Consider the following 23,953-nt stretch of genomic DNA (forward strand, 5'->3'; position numbering starts at 1 on the left):
CTGGGCGCGGTGGCTCACACCTGTAATCCCAGCACTTTGGGAGGCTGAGGCAGGTCAATCACGAGGTCAGGAGTTCAAGACCAGCCTGGCCAAAATGGTGAAATCCCGTCTCTACTAAAAATACAAAAATTAGCCAGCCATGGTGGCAGGCGCCTGTAATCCCAGCTACTTGGGAGGCTGAAGCAGAGAATTGCTTGAACCCAGGAGGCGGAGGTTGCAGTGAGCCAAGATCACACGACTGTACTCTAGCCCGGGTGACAGAGCAAGACTCTATCTCAAAACAAACAAACAAACAAAAACTTGTATTCTTTAGTTCAATGTTGTAATGAATTTAGCTATGAAAAGAAATTAAGAAGGCATTTACAGTCAATATTGAAAATAAAAATATGTTGCTCATGGAACCCCAATTACATTTTTGTTAAATTATGTTAATGCACTTATGTGTTTGTTTATGGGATGCCTGAGAACCTTGATCCATATTATACGCTCTTCTAATTTTCATCACGTGGCTTTGGTTTTTTCAGACTATCTTATTTCCCCAAGATATGTGATGTTTTGTGCTCTGTGTAAATAATAATTAAAATCAGGCCAAGATTATATGTAGCTAGTTGTGCCTGACTCACTCAAGGGATATGCCCCTGAAAGATATTACCCATCCCACCTCCATAGCCATCACTACCACCAGATATCAGAATGTAGTACTCATATAAGACCTTACTGATGGAAGTTAGGCCTGGTGATATAGTATCGACATTGGGGCGGAATAGGATGTAAATAAATATAACCACCACTCTATGACTATTATGGGGAAATACATTCCATATCCTAGTGAATGAGCTAACAATTTAACCTTTGGGGGCTGCATGCATATGTACATATGTGTGTAATACTTGAGAAAGACTTCAAGATTTTCCATGGGAATATATGCAGAACTCTTTAAAAATCCAAGGGAAAAAATAACTATTTTAGTGTTGCTTCACTCAAGAAAAACATTGCATTAACACATTTGTTTTGAGACGTCAAAACTTTCACCAAGGGTAGAGAGGCATTGTTTTTACACATTGCCTGAAGGTGAGTTCAAAAAGAAAAGTGCCAAATGTTCGTGTCATATTAAATGTTAAAAGTTTTTGTAATCTGTTGTAAAGTTTAAATGACAGGGTAAATAAATTTTTTAATGGTAATAGAGAGAAAAACTGAATTCACTTTTTTGGGAGCCTATTAAATTAAAGTGATTTTTAGCACACTTGGCATTCTCCTTGCTTCAAAGAGAAATAATAATTCAGAGACCAGCCTTTTTTTTATTCCTCTGAGAGGCATAAAAAACAATGACTGAAATGACTTTGAGAGGAGAAAAAGAACTGACAGCCAGCAGGGAGAGTGGATACTGCTGTGATAAAAGGACTTAGAAGGAAAAAATATATTCAGGGTAAAGGAAGTAAAAGTGTAGTGGAAATGGAGAAACAAGCACAGAAGAATGGATGGGTCAGGGAAAATCATAAATACTATAAAAGTTTTGCATTCAAAACATAAAATATAGGACACAATATTGACCAGAAAAAAAACTCTGAGAAAAAAAACACATTACTTCTAATGCCTGTAAAATATATTCATGCTATGAAATTCCTTTTTTAGTGTACTCGTTATTTCCAAAGCTGGCATCATGACTAAATAGATTGTCACATTTACTATATTTATCACTTATCCTTAGTTACTAAAAACTCCAAATTAAATTTCAATAAGGAAAAATAAAGAAATAAGAAACAAAGTCTCTACCTCTTTAAGAAACATACTTGCTTCCTTTTTCCATTGCATTGCAAGAATTTTTGCATGAAGTAATCATCAAACCTGTGAATTTCCTTTTTAAACTTCTTTCTTTAATATTACAATCAATGCTCAACTAAAATTTTAGAGGTTAAGTAGCTGCCCTACCCAAAATATATTTGTCTTTTTATGAAGTATCAAACCAAAAACAGCAAATATCAAACAGAGGTTTTGTAAAATATAATCTTAACAAGTCCCATTTATGTACTAACATGAATCCCAAAACTCTGCCCAGTAATGCAGTTAATCTTTTACTAATTGTAAAGTAAGTATATTCTCATTAGAATGACTTCTTTCTTTCCTCAGAACCTTGCAAGGCAAGTACCTGTTCACAGCATTAAATGCCATCATATGTACAATCCAGAGAAGCACCATTCACTTTGGGGCTCATATACATGGTGCCCCCTGGAATTGTGCAGTATACAGGCTATGTGACAGTACATGAAAGCCATAGTAGTATTTATATTTGCCATAGTCAATTTTCCTGCTGTCCTACATCATTAACCTCAATTTCAAAAAGTAACAGCAACAAATTTGTTATTATTTATTATCAAAACTGAATCTATCTTTATCATTCATTTCCTAGTTAGGTGTTGTGAAAAGAACACCAGCCTTCCTTCAGACACATTTAGTTTAAATCTCAAATCTGCCACTCGCTATCCATGATATTTTCTACAAATTATCCATCCTCTTGGCCTCAACTTCCTCATGCCTAATAGGATTAGCTATGTCTCACGTAATTGTCATAGGCATTAAATGTTAATAATGTAGGTAAACTTCCTGACCCTGAATAGGTACTCAACAAATATTAATTGTTATTATTATCATAGCACCAACATACTCAATCTTACAAATTTGGATTATTAAAAATTCCAAAGGTTAAGGGGCTCTGGATTTACATAGGAGCTCAGAACTGAAAACTGTGCCCCTGATTAGATAATTGTCATAAACAATATGCATGGCATTCTGTATTTTAATATATGTATAAATAAGAGTTGTGTCATATGGAGATTTGAATATTTTCATATAAACATCCACATATAATTCTCCATAACATACATGTATTTAAATAAAGGAATATTAATATATATGATAACAGTTAAGAAAAGGTTATTTTCATTTGTGAAAAATACAACTCTAGGCTCAGATGCCTTTACAAGGGAAAAGTAAGTTCTCTACCAAACATTCAGAGAACAGATAATTCTAGTCTTATATACATTGATTTAATTTAAAGGAGGGTGATACTGATGCCCAACTCATTTTGTATCAAGAAATAACCTTGACACAAAAATCAAGATATTTTAAAATGTAAAATTATAGATTCATCTTACGTATGATCATGAACACAAAATCCTAAACAAAATATTATCAATCCAAATCCAGCAGTATATTTTTAAAAAATAAAATATTTTATTTATAACAATAATACAAAGATGAATTAATGCAATAAAAATCTGTTTATGTAATTGATCATACTAATGGATTATAAGAAAAAAAATTACATGATCACCTCAACAGGTAGAGTGAAAAAAAGGCATTTGATAACATTTAACCTACTCATGACTTTTTTTACATTAGCAAAATAGTACTACAAAAAAACTTCATTAATTTAAAAAGAATATATAATAAAAACTCAGAATGAGTATTATACTTAATGGAATATTATACTAAATAAAAATCAGGATGTTTTGAAGCATTCCCTTTAAAGTCAAACATAAGACAAGGATATTCTATTATTGGTTCTATTCAACCTTGTCCTGGAATTCCTAATCAATCAGTAAAATAAAATTTAAAAAAGAGTTAAGGATTGGAAAGGAGTGGGCATAAGTATCACTGTTTTGTATATAACATGATTTTCAACCTAGAACACTTAAAAAAATTCTGCAGATAAATTACAAGAGAGTTTAGCTGAATTGTGTCTACCGCCATACCACCCTGAATGCACCCAATCCCATCTGATCTCAGTAGCTAAGCAGAGCTGGGCCTGGTTAGTACTTGGATGGGAGAGTTTAGCTGAATTGCAAGGTGAGAAAAAAGCAATACATTAAATCTGTAATGCTTCCATATACGTGTAACAATTAGAAAATGTATTTTTTAAAAGACTCCATTTTTAAAAAGACTCCATAACAACAACAAAAACTATAAAATACATACAAATAAAATTTAAAATGTTGGGTAGCACCTATATGGAAAAAATTTACCAAACATCATCTCAAGGTAGAAAAAAATAACCAAATGAAAGAAGAAATATATGATGTTCATGGGTGGAAAGAGTCGAACCATAAAGTTTTTCATTTTGCTCAAATTTATATATAAATCAATGTAATTCCAATTTAAAACTCCATAGATTTCTATGAAACTTGAAGAGCTGATGCTAAAATTTATTTAGAAAAGTAATGGAACAATAAAAGCTGAGATAGTTTTGGAGACAACGAACAAGCTGGGGTAACTTGACAAAGCAGTGAGGAATCAACACTTACTACAAAACTCTAGTAATTAAGACAACGGAGTCTTGACTAATTACACAAATGAGGTGAATAAAATGCTCAAAAAAGAAAGAAGCTGTTAATAAATGGTTGTGGTACAGATAATTGAGCAAATATATTAATATTTATGTTAAAACATATTTATTTAATAAATTGGGCTGCCATACACAAAAGTTGTTTGTGATTTAAAAGAACAGAAAATGAAAAACAAAAGTTTACAACATTTATAAGAAAGGGAGACTATGTTTGCAGGATGAAAAAATATTTCTGAAACAAGGCATCAAAAGACAAGCAATAAAGAAAATACTTATACTACTGACTATACTTTTAAAATAAAACTTTAGTAGCACAAAAGACACATAAATAAGAAAAAAAAATACTCTATATGCCAGGAGAAGGTATAACAAATATAACCATCAAGGGATGGGATCCAGAATTTAGCAAGAACTCTGAAAAATAAGAAAACGAAAGCTCAATATAAAATAGGCCAAAGATAGAAATAGGAAGGTCAAAGAGAAAGAAACACGAATTGCTAATGAACAAATATAAAGATGTTATCCTACTCAGTAATCTAGAAAATGCAAATTAAGACTATGATATGATACCATTTCACACCCATGAAGTTAGCAATAAATTTAAAGTCTGTCAGTACCAAATGTTGGCAAGAATATGAAGCAATGAACTCTCCTAAACTACTGATGGAGTTACAAATTGGTACAATGTTGGAGAAAAATTTGGCAATATCTAATAAAATTGAAAATAGCCATACTTTTGTCTCAGCAATTCTACTCCTAGAGAAACCGTAACAAGGTCTCCAAAGAGACCTATACACAATATTCTTTGCACTGCTATTTGTGATAGTGAAATGTTGAAAATAACCTATATGTCTACCAACAGAAAAATGGATTAAAAATTATGTGGTTAAACTATGGGATATTATCTTGTCATGTGATTCTTTACACTTTTCTGTATATTTGAAATAGCTCCCTTTTTTAAAAATGGTCAGGGAGGGTCAGAGTAGATGATATTTGAAAAATGAAATTCTTCCAAATATTTCAAATCTATTAGCTATGTTTGAAAAATGAGCAAAGAAATCATTACACGATAAATTCACAAACATCTTGAATACATCAAAATGAATGATCTGTAAGGAACAGGTCTCATTAAACTAACCTAATTTTGTAACATGACAGAGTAATAGGCCTGGCAGATCAAGGGGCAGAGATAAATGCAATGTCCCAACTTTAGCAAGAATTCTTATCCTGTGCCATATGGTATTCTCATCAAAGAAACGGGAAAGGTAAAGAAACGTAAAAAAGAAAACAGGGATAGCATAGTCTAGAGCTGGACTCCAGCCAATAGAATAAAATTACCCAGCACACTAGGAGATGGATAACTCTTCCTTCGGGGCTTATCAACCTCTGAGAACTAAACCAAAGTCTCTTGGCCTGGTGATAAAATGAAAACCATAGGCCTTAAATGTGCAATTGACATCTAAGAGGCAGTGAGAAGACCTCCATAATATGAAGATGTATTTTATTAAAATCGAGGAAGTGGTCAAAACCAAGCTAATACTTAAAGAGAGGATGACAAAAGAGTAGTACAAATAAGGAAGGGAAATTAATATTTTAAAAATAAAAGTGCTAGCTAGGAAGCACAATTCATATTACTCTACATGAAAAACAACTTTATCCGGGAAAGTGGTGATTTTCTATTAAGCAGTCATTTGATGAGAGACACACAGGATAGCAAGAGAGGGACCAGGCTTCTCTGCAGCTGCATCTCCACGCTGTCCCAGGAAGCAAACCTGCCTGAGAGACCATTCATGTGAGCGACCAGCCAGACGGTTTCATGTAGTGGGGCTGCCCAGTTGAGAGTAGAAATCACTTTAGAGGTCAGATGGGACATCAAGTTGAATTTTGAACATGAACGTGTCCCTGTGATCTGGAAATCTATTAAAATAATGTAACATAAAAGTAGGAATGCTGCACTGACAAACCAGAAGCCCCGTTTTCTCCATTTTGGCTCCACTGCGTGTCCACTTCCATTTCCACCACTTAAAGATGGAATAGGATATAGGAAGGTGGGTGGGTAGATTCTTCAAAATCAGCCAGTTGTTATAAAATTATGCCGGTGGAAAACAAATGATTTTAAAATCCAGATTATGAGAGAATTTTAGTAAGCTATTTCACATATACAAAAGGCCTTACTGAGAATTCTGTGGCCAGCTGTTCTTAATTAGAGAGATAAGAAAATAAGGATTTAGATGTGCAAGATGGGATACTTAGATGAAAAATTTTACACGATTTTCCTGACAGAGAGCAGCTGATAAACCTTAGGAAGACTTTACATGAGAAATTATAGAATCACAACTTTTAAGAAGGCATTCTTTAAATAAAATCTTTTCTGCTCTGGATAATTCTCTCAAAATTTCTCTCAGCCCTCAAATAAAAACTGTCCCAGAAATATTCTCCCCACCTAAAAAAAATTACCAAACAATTTTGAGGAAATATATTAAGAGAAGAAAGTCATTACATATTATACATTAAGCACATGGCAAAGTAAACTTTGCACTGTGCAATGAAGGTATTTTACCTTATACTATACACCCACATTCAAAACGTTGTTTTGCTTTTAGAAAGCATTGGTTAATGCTTCACAGAAAAATATATAATTTCAGAAACCATCTGCCCACGAGTCATATTTCCTCATTGCTTCCTTGTGTTTTCTTAACTACTTTGTTAATATTTGCATAAAAACAGGACCTTACTTTCATGAAAGCACAGATATTCAATCAGTGTCTATAATATTACACATTTGTTGAAATTACACTGAACAAAAAGCACATATATAATTCTTAGGCGCTTGCATGCTGAATGTGTGAGCACTCCTAGAATAAGTATTATGTGTGTATCTGACATGGTAATTGCTGGTGTTTTTCTATACTCCAGGATCTGTTTCCTTATCTAAGGAGTGAGCCCAACTCTTCCACTTATAGGGTGGAGTGGCAAAGAGGAGAGAAGAGGTGAGAGGTTATCAGGGTGTGGGGTGTGGTGGTGCCTCCCTCTGTGTCACTCCTACACTTGCTTTCTTTTTTTATTATTATACTTTAAGTTCTAGGGTACATGTGCACAATGTGCAGGTTTGTTACATATGTATACATGTGTCATGTTGGTGTGCTGCATCCCTTAATTCATCACTTACATTAGGTCTATCTCCTAATGCTATCCCTCCCCCCTCCCCCCAACCCCACAACAGGCCCCGGTGTGTGATGTTCCCCACCCTGTGTCCAAGTGTTCTCATTGTTCAATTCCCACCTATGAGTGAGAACATGCGGTGTCCTTGCTTTCTTAAAGGAATGAGGGCAGGTCACCGATGCACATGCACACATAAATTGCTATAATGGGGAGTTTTTCCTAGCTGAGATTCAACAACAGCTCTCTCTGGCCAGGAAGTGCCACTTACAAGTGCAATCATTTGGGCCCTTAGCATCAGCAACTACAACCCTCAGACTGAACAAACTATTGATGCAAATGTGCACACAGAACCATTTCCAAAGATTCCTTGAAGTTACACATGATTGTGAGGAACATTTTAAGTTTGGAGGGATTTCATCCATTTCAGACCAAACCAAACATCACACCAAGTTAGAATCCTAAGGCATCAAAACAATAGAACACTTGAAAATTTTTCTAAATGACAACTCCAGAGATTAATACATGTGTTTTAGACACACTTAAATGTGCCTCAAATTAGTCTTTATAAAAGGTGTATTATTACGTCATCGTTTATACGTAAGTATAGGTGTCGGCACTATACGTGTACAGCCACTTGGTTTCAGGGGGCACCTACCTCAAATAGACCACTCCACTTTTTATTTTTTCTGGCTCCTGTTTCTTCATAGGAAGTGCACAGAGATGCATGTCTACACACACTTTTACAGGTACTTATACATTCACCTATATAACACCCTGCATGTTCATACACGTTAGGTGGATACTCTGTACATGTAGTATATTTACAGATGATTTACCGAGTCATAAAATCCCCCTTGCCCTTTCTCAGCATAATAAGCATGAAGCAGTTAAAGAAAAAAAAAAGGAACAAAACACACACAGGGACTTGGCAAAAAGCTAAAAATAACAACGACATTTTTGAAGAGAAAATTGTAGAAGCAGGCTTCAAGGGGGATAAAGTTTTTCCAACACCATAGGAAAGTCACATTTCTTCCTTAGGCTTCCAAACCTTATTTAAGCTGTTAGGCAAACATGAAGAACTGTACCTCAGCTTCTAGCAGCTGCACACGGAGTGAAACCTGTATAGACTACCTGCCTGTAAGTTTAGTCTGGGAAAAATAGATATTTTTAATTAAACCTTAATACTTTCAGATATCTATAATAATCCAAGAAGGCCAACAAATGGTTAATGTGGTGAACCTGGATTTAATGAATAGATAAGCAGAATTTCTTAACTAGCCCACAAATATTCCTGCCAAATTTAAATGTATATCAAATTCAAATTAGATTTTTTAAAAGGTATAACCTGCCATGTATATTTTAAGCTAATCACAGAAAATCTATAGCATAAAAATGCTTTTAATTCCACATTCTAATGTGTTCAGACACTTAGAGTCACAATATTTCAAAATTATACCAATAAGATATCAGCTATTTCTTATATGGAAGAGGTGTAAAGAACACTTCCCCACCCCAGCCCATTGACCGCTACTGCCGTGTGTAAATTTGCTAGAAAACGTTAGAGCAGTGGCAAGAGAGATGTCAGGATCACCCCTCCCTTCCTAGGAGATGATGCTATTGATTAGTTGCAGGAAAGAGGGGCAACATAGTGATCGCCATAGCCAAGGCATCATTTAGCCTTAATAGAGTTTTGTGAAGCCAAAATGGTCACTTGTGGTTTTTTTAATTCATATTAAATTCCTGTTTAATGTTTCACACAATGTTTTACTTCTCTAGAACCTCTTTTATGAAATTTTCATGGAGAAGTAACTCACTAACACTAGGTTGCTTTAGTCATATCCAGTCAAGAGTATGGCTCCAAACACAGCAATTGGCCTTCATTAAATACCGTACAGACAGTGTTATATTTCACACATACCCATGCTGTCCTGAGTTTTTTCCTTCTTTTTTTTTTTTTTGGTTTACATTTTTTCTTTTTATTGTGGTAAAATATATATAACATAAAATTTGTCATCTTAGTCATTTTTAATGTACATTTCAACAACATTAATTACATCCACAATGTTTTACGACCATTATCATATCTATTTCTGAAATACTTTATCATACTCATCAGAAATTCTATACCCACTAAGTGACAACTTCCCATTCCTTCTTCCCCTCAACCCCCAATAGCCACTAATCCACTTCTATCTGTATGAGTCTTGCCTACTCTAAGTATTTCATGTAAGTGGAATCATGCAATATGTGTCCTTTTGTATCTGGCTTATGCTACTTCAATTAGCATGTTTTCAAGGTTCATCCATGTTACTGCATATATTGGAACTTCATTTTTACAGTCAAATAAGATTCCATTGTATGTGCATATCACATTTTATTTATCCATTCATCTGTTGATAGACACTTGGATTGTTTTCACCTTTTGGCTGTTGTAAATAATGCTGCAACAAACACTGCTGTACAGGTATCTGTTTGAATCTCTGTTTTTGATTCCTTTAAGTTTATAACTTAAGAGTGAAACTGCTGGGGCATATGATCATTCTAGTTTAACCTTTTGGAGGATCCACCAAACGGTTTTCCACAGCAGCTGCACCATTTTACATTCCCACCAGCAGTTTTCTCCTTCTCAAGCAACTTTATTTTAAGCCTTAGAATAGCCAAGAAAAAAAAAGACGGAATAAAGAATTGGCCTGTATCTCAAAGAGCCAGCCTGTGTAATCTTTAATCCTGTCACACTATACTCCTTTTATAAACGGCCTGCAAAATAGTCCCCATTTTAACACTTGGTTTTGTGTTTTTCTATTAAATAATCACATGTAATTAAGTACATATTTCTTCTTTTAGTTCAGTAGCCCATATTATTTCCATTCTCCATGACAGCACTGTGGGAAAGCACTATTTTGGTTGAATGGAAGGAAACATGTCCAAGGCCTATTATTAGTTACCCTACGCATATTCTGGGAATTGTCCTCCGCTCCCCTAAATACCCAGATCCTTCCACACCACCAGATTGTGGTTACACTTTCCAGTCCTTTTCCTCCTTTAAAAAATTTTCCCATGTCATTTCCCAGAGCAATTGCAGGCTGCTCTTCCTGCTGCTGGCAGATTGATTGTCTCATTTAGTGGTGTAATTTTGTGTTGCCTACAGAAAGAATTTCTTCTGCATTAATCTTTTGTCTTAAAATTTCAGGAATAACCTCACTAAGTATACAATTTAGTGGTTGCTAGGAATGTGAACTGCACATGATTGCAACAAAAGAGACCACGGACGACATTCTTGAAAACTGCACTTTATACATTTTTTTGGTCCATATAGTGCCATCAACTGATGCATTACAAAGTCCTTAGAGAGCAAGAACCCCACTAGAGGGCGCATTCTCAATGTGCAACCAAAAGTAGACCCTCCTTTCTCATATTGCTAACCTACTTAGGAGGCAGATAGAAATCAAAAATAAAATGTTATTATTGAGTGGCTAGCAGGGGCCAGGATTAGAATGAGGCACGTGAGATAGTCTCTCTGGGTGCAAAATTGAATGAGTGCCAAAAATCTTGGTAATCCAGATAAGTAATAAGTTAATGTAATATTTTGAGAAATAAAAATTAATGCAAAAACATCCATGATGAACAACATACCAAAATTTTAAATAAAGATAAGTATTACTGCCTTTTTCTTTTTCCTCTGGCTCTTATATGGCTCAGCACAGCACTAGTGGCTAGAAAGGTTTTCTTTTGAACAAAAGAAAAAAAGAATCACTGTAACATTTCTATGGTTCCATTATTCTACTTCCTCAAATTTCTCTCCCATGGAAATCATTCACACAGAGTCCTGGGCAAAACTGTGTACCAAGTAAAGTTTATCCTCAGGGGGTTCTATCTCTTTTTCCCTGCCCTCATCCCCAAACACCCAGTGGTCTCATGCCGTCCTGACTTCTCAGGGCCTCCCACTTGGGCATCTTAGCTAGACCTGCTGTCTATAAAAATAGTCCAAAATCTGCACCTCTTCTAGCCCTTGTGTAGCACCCCCCAAAAAAAGAATAGGTCCCAAGGGGAAAAGTAGTTTGATATCAAAAAAGCCTAAGACCATTGAGATAGAGAAAAATTAGTCTTAAATAGAGTCGTAAAATTCTAGAATAAGATGAGAGCTCTACCAAACCAATTCTGTTTATTTTACTAATAAGGTTAACAGGCTTGGGGGAGGAGCCAAGATGGCCAAATAGGAACAGCTCTGGTCTACAGCTTCCAGCGTGAGCGACGCAGAAGATGGGTGATTTCTGCATTTCCATCTGAGGTACCAGGTTCATCTCACTAAGGAGTGCCAGATAGTGGGCGCAGGTCAGTGGGTGCGTGCACCGTGCGCGAGCCGAAGCAGGGCGAGGCATTGCCTCACTCGGGAAGCGCAAGGGGTCAGGGAGTTCCCGTTCCTAGTCAAAGAAAGGGGTGATGGATGGCACCTGGAAAATCAGGCCACTCCCACCCGAATACTGCGCTTTTCCGATGGGCTTTAAAAATGGCGCACCAGGAGATTATATCCCGCACATGGCTCAGAGGGTCCTATGCACATGGAGTCTCGCTGATTGCTAGCACAGCAGTCTGAGATCAAATTGCAAGGCAGCAGCGAGGCTGGGGGAGGGGCGCCTGCCATTGCCCAGGCTTGCTTAGGTAAACAAAGCAGCCAGGAAGCTGGAACTGGGTGGAGCCCACCACAGCTCAAGGAGGCCTGCCTGCCTCTGTAGGCTCCACCTCTGGGGGCAGGGCACAGACAAACAAAAAGACAGCAGTAACCTCTGCAGACTTAAATGTCCCTGTCTGACAGCTTTGAAGAGAGCAGTGGTTCTCCCAGTACGCAGCTGGAGATCTGAGAAGGGGCAGACTGCCTCCTCAAGTGGGTGCCTGACCCCTGACCCCCGAGCAGCCTAACTAGGAGGCACCCCCCAACAGGGGCACACTGACATCTCACATGGCAGGGTACTCCAACAGACCTGCAGCTGAGGGTCCTGTCTGTTAGAAGGAAAACTAACAAACAGAAAGGATATCCACACCAAAAACCCATCTGTACATCACCATCATCAAAGACCAAAAGTAGATAAAACCACAAAGATGGGGAAAAAACAGAACAGAAAAACTGGAAACTCTAAAAAGCAGAGTGCCTCTCATCCTCCAAAGGAACGCAGTTCCTCACCAGCAATGGAACAAAGCTGGACGGAGAATGACTTTGACGAGCTGAGAGAAGAAGGCTTCAGACAATCAAATTACTCTCAGCTACGGGAGGACAGTCAAACCAAAGGCAAAGAAGTTGAAAACTTTGAAAAAAATTTAGAAGAATGTATAACTAGAATAACCAATACAGAGAAGTTCTTAAAGGAGCTGATAGAGCTGATAACCAAGGCTCGAGAACTACGTGAAGAATGCAGAAGCCTCAGGAGCCGATGCAATCAACTGGAAGAAAGGGTATCAGCAATGGAAGATGAAATGAATGAAATGAAGTGAGAAGGGAAGTTTAGAGAAAAAAGAATAAAAAGAAATGAGCAAAGTCTCCAAGAAATATGGGACTATGTGAAAAGACCAAATCTACATCTGATTGGTGTACCAGAAAGTGATGGGGAGAATGGAACCAAGTTGGAAAACACTCTGCAGGATATTATCCAGGAGAACTTCCCCAATCTAGCAGGGCAGGCCAACGTTCAGATTCAGGAAATACAGAGAACGCCACAAAGATACTCCTCGAGAAGAGCAACTCCAAGACACATAATTGTCAGATTCGCCAAAGTTGAAATGAAGGAAAAAATGTTAAGGGCAGCCAGAGAGAAAGGTCGGGTTACCCTCAAAGGGAAGCCCATCAGACTAACAGTGGATCTCTCAGCAGAAACCCTACAAGCCAGAAGAGAGTGGGGGTCAAGATTCAACATTCTTAAAGAAAAGAATTTTCAACCCAGAATTTCATATCCAGCCAAACTAAGCTTCATAAGTGAAGGAGAAATAAAATACTTTACAGACAAGCAAATGCTGAGAGATTTTGTCACCACCAGGCCTGCCCTAAAAGAGCTCCTGAAGGAAGCGCTAAACATGGAAAGGAACAACTGGTACCAGCCACTGCAAAATCATGACAAAATGTAAAGACCATCCAGACTAGGAAGAAACTGCATCAACTAACGAGCAAAATAACCAGCTAACATCATAATGACAGGATCAAATTCACACATAACAATATTAACTTTAAATGTAAATGGACTAAATGCTCCAATTAAAAGACACAGACTGGCAAATTGGATAAAGAGTCAAGATCCATCACTGTGCTGTATTCAGGAAACCCATCTCACGTGCAGAGACACACATAGGCTCAAAATAAAAGGATGGAGGAAAATCTACCAAGCAAATGGAAAACAAAAAAAGGCAGGTGTTGCAATCCTAGTCTCTGATAAAACAGACTTTAAACCAACAAAGATCAAAAGAGACAAAGAAGGCCATTACATAATGCTAAAGGGATCAATTCAACAAGAAGAGCTAACTATCCTAAATATATATGCACCCAACACAGGAGCACCCAGATTCATAAAGCAAGTCCTGAGTGACCTACAAAGAGACTTAGACGCCCACACATTCATAATGGGAGACTTTAACGCCCCACTGTCAACATTAGACAGATCAATGAGACAGAAAGTCAACAAGGATACCCAGGAATTGAACTCAGCTCTGCACCAAGCGGACCTAATAGACATCTACAGAACTCTCCACCCCAAATCAACATAATATACATTTTTTTCAGCACCACACCACACCTATTCCAAAATTGAACACATACTTGGAAGTAAAGCTCTCCTCAGCAAATGTAAAAGAACAGAAATTATAACAAACTATCTCTCAGACCACAGTGCAATCAAACTAGAACTCAGGATTAAGAATCTCACTCAAAACCGCTCAACTACATGGAAACTGAACAACCTGCTCCTGAATGACTACTGGGTACATAACAAAATGAAGGCAGAAATAAAGATGTTCTTTGAAACCAGCGAGAACAAAGACACAACATACCAGAATCTCTGGGACGCACACAAAGCAGTGTGTAGAGGGAAATTTATAGCACTAAATGCCCACAAGAGAAAGCAGGAAAGATCCAAAATTGACACCCTAACATCACAATTAAAAGAACTACAAAAGCAAGAGCAAACACATTCCAAAGCTAGCAGAAGGCAAGAAATAACTAAAATCAGAGCAGAACTGAAGGAAATAGAGACACAAAAAACCTTTCAAAAAATTAATGAATCCAGGAGCTGGTTTTTTCAAAGGATCAACAAAATAGATAGACCGCTAGCAAGACTAATAAAGAAAAAAAGAGAGAAGAATCAAATAGACGCAATAAAAAATGATAAAGGGGATATCACCACCGATCCCACAGAAATACAAACTACCATCAGAGAATACTACAAACACCTCTACGCAAATAAACTAGAAAATCTAGAAAAAATGGATAAATTCCTCGACACATACACTCTCCCAAGACTAAACCAGGAAGAAGTTGAATCTCTGAATAGACCAATAACAGGATCTGAAATTGTGGCAATAATCAATAGCTTACCAACCAAAAAGAGTCCAGGACCAGACGGATTCACAGCCGAATTCTACCAGAGGTACAAGGAGGAACTGGTACCATTCCTTCTGAAACTATTCCAATCAATAGAAAAAGAGGGAATCCTCCCTAACTCATTTTATGAGGCCAGCATCATTCTGATACCAAAGCCGGGCAGAGACACAACAAAAAAAGAGAATTTTAGACCAATATCCTTGATGAACATTGATGCAAAAATCCTCAATAAAATACTGGCAAACCGAATCCAGCAGCACATCAAAAAGCTTATCCACCATGATCAAGTGGGCTTCATCCCTGGGAAGCAAAGCTGGTTCAATATGCACAAATCAATAAATGTAATCCAGCATATAAACAGAACCAAAGACAAAAACCATATGATTATCTCAATAGATGCAGAAAAGGCCTTTGACAAAATTCAACAACCCTTCATGCTAAAAACTCTCAATAAATTAGGTATTGATGGGACGTATTTCAAAGTAATAAGAACTATCTATGACAAACCCACAGCCAATATCATACTGAATGGGCAAAAACTGGAAGCATTCCCTTTGAAAACTGGCACACTTCTTTTTTTAAAACTTTTAAGTTCAGGGGTACATGTGCAGGATGTGAAGGTTTGTTACACAGGTAAACTTGTAGCATGGGGGCTTATTGTACAGCTTATTCTATTGCCCAATATTAAGCCTAGTACCCATTAGTTATTTTTTCTGATCATCTCCATCCTCCCTTCCCCCTACTCTCTGAAAGGTCCCAGTGTGTGTTATTCCCCTCTATGTGTCCATGTGTTCTCATCATTTAGCTCCTACTTACAAGTTAGAACATGTGGTAACTTTATACCATAGTATTCCATGGTGTATATGTACCACATTTTCTTTATCCAGTTTATCACTGACAGGCATTAAGTTGATTCCATGTCTTTGCTATTGTGAATAGTGCTGCAATGAACATACTCATGCATGTTTCTTTAAAATAGAATGCTTTATATTCCTTTGGGTATATACCCAATAATGGGATTGCTGGGTTGCATGATATTTCTGTATTTAGGTGTTGGAGGAATCATCACACTGTCTTCCACAGTGGCTGAACTAATTTACACTCCCACCAATAGTATAAGCATTCCTTTTTCTCCACAACCTTGTCAGCATCTGTTATTTTTCAACTTATTAGTAATAGCCATTCTGACTACACCATACTTCTTGTACAGTCTGCAGAACTATGAGCCAAATATAACTCTTTTCTTTATAAATTACCCAGTCTCAGGTATTCCTTTACAGCAATACAAAATGGACTGGCAGAGTGCCTTTACAAGAAGAGTCTGGAGAACTAGATAGCTCCCATTCCACCACATGAGGATACAAGGAGAAATTGGCTGTCTACAGCCCAGAAGAGGCACCAGAACCTGACCACACTGGCACCCTGATCTTGGGCTTCCAGTCTCCAGAACTGTAAAAAATAAACTTCTGTTGTTTATAAGCCACCCAGTTTATGGTACTTTGTTACAGCTGCCCAAACTAAGACATAACAACCACCAAGGAACTAATGATAATTATGTTTGAGTTTACAAAACCAAGAATAAACATCAGAATATTTATTCTATATTTTTAATGTATTAACTGTGCCCTCCTACTCACTTCCAAATAATAATATATGATGAGTTAGACAAGACTTTTACAGAGTAAATTTTACGATATTAGGTAGAATGATTAGGTACAATGCTGCAGGGTATTTAGAGTCAAATTTATCTTACTCTTGGGAAACTGCCCATTAGAACCTACTTCCTTGGCCACATTTGACCCAATAGCCACCAGCTACAGGCTGTCATGCAACTTATATGAAGATCTAGGAAAAGACTCCTAGCCACTAGAGATGTTTTGTCTTAGATAGAGATGGACTCACTGAGTCAGATCTCACTCAGGAGTCTGAATACAAGACAAATATAAAGTGTTAGAAACAGTTGATGATGAGGGCAAAACCCAAAAGATAAAATATTAAACTCAAACTACAGGGCAGTAAATGTCATGTTAGCTGTTTAAGTAATTGCATTTAATGTCAAATAAAATGTTTCTACTCAATTATTTGCATCATCCAGCCCACACGATAGCATAATCTTGTCATCGTCTAGTACATTCTGGGAAATTGAGTTTTTCTCATGCCTCCATCCAATTCAATCCTCCTCACTGCCAGCTGGCTTCTAACCATTGTTCTCAGCTCACTGGAGATTTGCTACCGTCCCAGACTGAAATTCCCATTGCCTTTATTCCACCAACACTCTTCACCTAAGGCCATTACATATAACATATACAACATATGTTTACTGAGGATAATTAAAGTCGGGAATAACTTTATAGTGAACATTAAACACCAGTATCTCTAGCAATTCATCGGCCATTCCCTACCACAGGTTAATTACATTGGCCATTTTTCTAGGTAAGCCCTGTCTTTTCTCCATTCTACAGGGCACATTTCTCTCCAGGCTTATATGCGTATGGGTGCAAAGCAATAAAGTTAATGAGTAGCTTTTACTTTCACAAATAAAGTTTTCTTCAAACACATGGCTTTGTCAGCCTTTCCTTTTGCAAATTTTTACCTTATTCTTAAAGTTACTGTTTTTAAAAATACATATTTGTATGTATGGTGTGTGTGTGTGTCTGTGTGTGTGTCTGTGTGTGTGATGTGATTGATTTTGGCCTCATTTTCTAGTAAGTAGGGGATGGTAAGCACTCAAACAAACTAAAAAGTGCCTTCCTCTTCTAAAGGAGGCAACTGGTCTCCAGCTCCCGCCTCTGTTGCCGAGGCAGGATGCCAACCCAATGCCACCAGATCTGCCAACTTTTCAAGAGAAGCCAGATATCCAGCATGTATAAATTTCCTAATTTTAAAAGACCTGGCTACTATTTTAATTTTTTAAATACTATGTGAGAAAAATAAAAATCGTATGAGGCAGTCTATCCAGCTAGAAGAAGACCCTGTCTTCCATCTCAAATTCTAGGGTTCCTTTCTGCTATTGGAGATGCCAATGGACAACTCTAAAATTTCTGTTTTAAATATTGTAGTAACAGTTTGAACTGGCTTAAGAAAGGATAATTCATTGAGTGTATCTTATGGGGCCCAAGCTGAGGAATGTGGCTGGATCTTGGGAACACTGGGTTCAGGGACTCAAATCTCATCAGAATTTTCCAGTTGTAATGGCTACTTTTCCTCTACAGCTCCTTCATTTCTCTCTCCCCCATACCTTCTCTCTCTCTCTCTCTCTCTCTCTCTCTGATTTGATTTTATTCATGTCTTCTGATGGCAAGGCTGCAGCCATGAATAACTCCCAAACATTTTTACAAGATTTAGGCTTCTAAAGAGAGCTAGCCACCTCTTTCTTGATTTTCAAAATTCCCAGGAAGCACTCTGATTGTCCAATCCTTGGTCAGGTAACCAAACTTGAACTAATCAAATATGACCACAATGGGGTAATGCTCAGACAGTAAATATGTAATCAGAAGGGGCTGAAATAGTAGAGAATGTTGCACTGAAAAAAAAGAAAAAGGTGTTGCTATGCAAACACCATTCCAAACACACAATTACATTCACAAACTTTAAGTAACAGCAGGAAGCTGCCCATAATTAAATGTGCAGCTCTGTATACAAGCAAGTTAAGCTACAGAATTTTCAAAGGATTTATTAGCTTAGAATTAGTACAGAAAAACTTTCTGTAGGATGAGGGATATGAGCTACCCTCTGAAGTATACATAAGATTTTGTTTGATTACAGGGTGCCAAAGATCCAAAATGCAAAGCAGAGCCATGAAGGGGGACTTTCCATTCAATTCCACATAACTTTGTCAGGGACCTGTGCAGTGTAAGGGATTGTACCAGAAACCAAGGCCCAAAGTCAATCGTGAAGAATTAGACAATAACAGTCTTTCTGACTGAACTCTTCTTGGTTAAGCAATGTGCTCAAAGAATGTTAATAGAATTTTTGTCAATATTAAGGGAAGTCCCTAGATGCATTCCACAGAACATTACAGTCTACCCTTACTCTTAAACATGTTATCAACTTAAATAAGGACATTTAAAGCATGCTCACAAAATCTGCTGAGAATACAAATTTGAGAAGGTTTAAAAATGACTATTTCAAAATTGTAAAATAATAGGTCAAAACCAGCATAATAAAATGTATTAGGAATCAATGTGAAGTGCTACACTGAGGATCAAAAGAAAACAGCCTTGGAGTTCAGAATGTGGTAGATCTGGCACAAGAGCAATCAAGTGGGGCAAAAAAGCTATCTATGAGCTTCTCTTAATTGCAATGTGGCTATGAGTAAAAAAAAAATTTTTGAGACAGAATCTCACTCTGGCACCCAGGCTGGGGTGCAGTGGCATGATCTCCACCCACTGCAACCTCCGCCTCCCAAATTCAAGCAATTCTCTTGCCTCAGCCCCCGAGTAGCTGGGATTACAGGCACCCACCACAACACCTGGCTAATTTTTGTATTTTTAGTAGAGATGGGGTTTCACCATGTTGGCCAGGCTGGTCTCGAACTCCTGACCTAACTGATCCACCCCACTTGGCCTCCCAAAGTGCTGGGATGATACGTGTGAGCCACCAGGCCCAGCCGGCTATCAGTCAAACTTCTGGCAGGGCACTAACATATAAGATGCATCCTTAAGGAGAATTAATCCTTGTGTCCAAAACAAGAATATTGGTCATACCACTACTCAATATCATTACATCTAGATGATTCTACTCAACTCTGGATTCTGCATTTAAGGGATACATTGACAAACACTTCCAAGGAAAGAGGACTAGGAAGTGGAAGGGTCTAGAAACCATGTCATAAATAATAACTTAATGGGGTCTAGAGAAAAAAAGACCAAACAAGAAAAGACTTTCCTGAGAACTTAGACTAACTCTGAGGGTCTCTAGCGGGTGGAACTAGTACCAATTTAAGGAAGTTGACAAGAAGCAGTGTTGGATTCACTTTGAGAAAGAAGTCCATAATGAATACTGCTATCCTATAAAAAATTGATTGCCTTTTAAAGCAATGAACTAGATAAATACCTGCCAAAGAGGTATGGATTATATTCCTGCCATGAGAAGGAGGTTGGGTTCACTGACCTAATAATCTCTTCGAACATTCTATACTCCATTAGTTTCTTTTTCTGTATTTATTTACATATGTTTACATATAAAGGGATGGCTCCTTTAGCCATGCCAAATAAAAAAGCCAGCCAATGTCCTTTGGCTTCAACATATTTAGAGTTTAAAAACTAATATCAACTCAGCAAAGATTTTTGGCAATTTTATTTTGTTCTAAAAACCTCAAATTCAATTTCCCCAGAAATAGACATCATAATATCAATTCACGGATGACTTACTTAGGTAAGAATGAACTTGGAGATTCAAATGTAAATAATTTTTGCCTGAAGATCAAACCAGAAATTGTACCAGTGTCTACAACTCATTTCAGGACAAAATAAGTACTACTAAATGTTCTTCCATGAAGCTTCTGTCTACGGCTGCTGAGACAGACTCTCCAATAGAAACTCAGTTTGAGTATGGGCTATGTTGCTTACTAGTTATTTTAACTTGGACAAGTCATTAGCCTGTCTGAAGCCCAATTTTTCATCCCTAAAGTGAAGCTCTTTGTTAGTGCAATAATATCTTCCACATACCTTTTGGGGTACAATGATCAAGTTTGATAATATATGTGAAAATATTTATAAATTGTAAACTATTAGCTATTATATGCTGAGGAAAAACAACGTATATTCAATTACAAATTTCTGCAGCTGCGATACTGAAACATTTTAATGTTCCATAAAAATCCCAGCTTCCACCTGCAAGGCTCTCTGGCTTTACTATACAGGGTTACATTTTAAAGATAAAACCATTCCCTAATTATGGTTGCCTGCTACGTTATAAAATTAACTGTTTTGCTTTAGTGCGGAGTTTAGCAGCTGGTTCAACCTTAATGCTTTTTACTCAGACCACACACTGTGGCATAATATCCTTTCATTTTATTCCAGTGTTTCACATTAATTTTATACTTAATTGTCCTTTACAGTATTTCTGTCTTAAAAATTTTTTTGGAGGTTGAATGAAGCTTATCCTAGAACCAGCGGCTACCAAACAATCAGAACCTTCACTTTTCCTAATGAGTCATTCAAAAATACTGTAAAAATAAAACTGTTCAACACCAAAGCTGAGATTTTAATTTAAATTATTTATAAAGCAGAAGGGCAGAATTAGGTATTGCTGAAACAAAAAGATTTTGCACTTTCAGTATGTTAAATGATTTTACATGCACAGTATGTTTTTAAAAGTTTACTGATCCCACATTTAGTAATAAACTCCATGGGATGTCTGGCAGAAATTCCCAGCCACAACAGTTTACGCCTACCATCTGTGTCTGCAAGAAGCTTCCAGATATTCTGCCACCTGATTCACTGTCTCAACTCTTCTCACTTCTATTCACAGGCTTCTTTTAATTTTCATCATATACTATATCTACCCTGAGAGGAAGAAAATATTACCAAAACAGTACAGTGTTACATATTTCTGAAACCAAAATAAGATGGGAGAACTTTTAACAACCAATTCAATTTGTAATGGATTGATGAATCTCTTGCTCTTCAGAGTGAGGCTATGTCAGCAACACAGAATATCGCAGAAGGAAGGGTCTTTATAGATTGTCTAGTTCACTGCCTTCATTTGACAGATAAGGAAACTGAGGCCCAGGAAGTCAGAGGCTTGCCTGAGGCCCCACAGACTGATGCCAGGGAGCAGGGAGGAGAGTGTGGGGTGCAGTTGACCCCACAGCATGAGCATTTTTCAACACACCATTCAAATTCAGCTGTCCTATGTCACTAGTGACTGCCTTGGTTCCAGATCCAAAGACCAGCCTATCAATTCCCAATCTGACTTTGGAGAGTAGACCTACCTAATAAGAAGGAAAAAATTTACAACTAGATAAAGGCTATCTGCAAAGGCCTCTTTTCACTGACCCTCAGCACCCAATCTCCCCTCACCCAGTGCCTCCAAACTCTTGACTCCAGACCAGTGGAAAGCACACAAGCTTTGTCATCAAGACTCCAGAGTTTCAAGTCTCAGTTCTGCTATTCAGCTCTCTGCCCTAGGGCATGTTGCTAACCACTCTATGCCTCCATTTCCTTCTCTCTAAAATAGGCTTAACATTCTCACTTGTTAGGGCTCTGTGAGATTTTAATGAGATGTATTTTTGGAAGCCTTACGTGTAAGTAGTCAGTGGCTTAATAGAACCACAGGATTGTCATGGGCACTAAGGAAATATCTGACTGAACGCTACAAAGGGAGTTCTAAAAAGTCTGTCAAGTTTCTCAATGTTTGCAAGAGAGACAATTCTGCAATTTTGTGTAATCTATTTACTACTCTCTACTTCAGCATTCATTTACCTAAAAGAATTAGGGCCTATTATGTCAAAAAATAACAACCCATTGCAAGACTGCTTCTGTAGATAATGATCTCGATGTAAGAGGGGCAGAATAGGTCAATAAATCTGTTTCCATATCTCACTTGTTCACTACCTGGATATTGGCCAGGCTACTCTCAGGGATCCCCGATTATTTGCAGATTGTTCAAATCTCTCCTGTGGCCATAAATATGAGAAGGTGAGTCTACAACTTCTCTTTGTAATTTAAAATAAAATAAAAAAAATTTCACTATAAACAGTTGAGTAACCATGGGTCAGGGGTGGTAAGGATGCTTATTTCTAAGGAAAGTAACTTCAACCTTGACCTGTACTCAAAATAAATCCCATCCATCATCACTCATTTTAATACTCTAGTATTCCATGTTAAGGTTGGTGAGTACTTACAGGTTTAAGAGGAGCTGACGGAAAAGAGAAAGTTGAGTTTAGAAATACAGTAGCTTCTGCTTATACTCAGTTTTGCTTTCCACAGTTTCAGTTACCCGCAGTCAACCACGATCCTAAAAGATTATATTGAAAACTCCAGAAATAAACAATTCATGAGTTTTAAATTGATAGCTATTCTAAGTAACATGATGAAATCACAAGCTCTCCTGTTCCATACCACTTGGGACAGGAGTCATCACTTTGTCCAGTGTAGCCATGCTGTAGAGGCCACCCACCCACTAGGCACTCAGCAGCTCTCTTTGTTATCAGATCAACTGTTGCAGTATCTGAGTGCTTGTGTTCATGTAACCTTTATTTTAATTAATAATGTCCCCAAAGCACAAGAGTAGTGGTGGTAGCATGTTGTTATAGTTGTTCTATATTATTATTAGGTATTGTTAATCTCTCAATGTGCCTAATTTATAAATCAAACTTTATCATAGGTATGTATGTATAGAAAAAAAACATAGTATATATGGGATTTGGTACTATCCATGATTTTAGGCATTCACTGGGGGTCTTGAAACATATCCCCATGGAAAAGACGAAACTGTTATAGCCAGTTAGTATTTGCTGCACAGAGGAAGCCTATTAAACACACTTCTAATATTCTGTCATCTTGAACTTTTATAGGTCCCTGGATTTAATGATTAAGATTTTGCCACACTGAAAATTGTGGCAATGGTTGTAACAATTCCAAATTAAATTAGTGCAAACATAGTAAAGAGAATCGAGAAGAGAGCTAACTAGCTAATGAATAATTTTATGAAGTGTCAAAAGCAGCTGACAAGAAAATAGTAATATTAATTAATACCAACTGGCTTCTTAAAACATATCTAGCAGCCCCTCTTGGGATACGTGATTACTGGGTCACAGTCCACAGATTCACATGGCATTTGGAGTGAGTCCTGCATCTCTCAACATTCTGGACTGTGAAGAACCCTCAGATGGAGCAATGATCTCACTCAGCGTAAATCGTGCC

Source organism: Gorilla gorilla, chromosome 3, assembly GCF_029281585.2.
Source record: "Gorilla gorilla gorilla isolate KB3781 chromosome 3, NHGRI_mGorGor1-v2.1_pri, whole genome shotgun sequence".
NCBI lineage: Eukaryota > Metazoa > Chordata > Mammalia > Primates > Hominidae > Gorilla > Gorilla gorilla.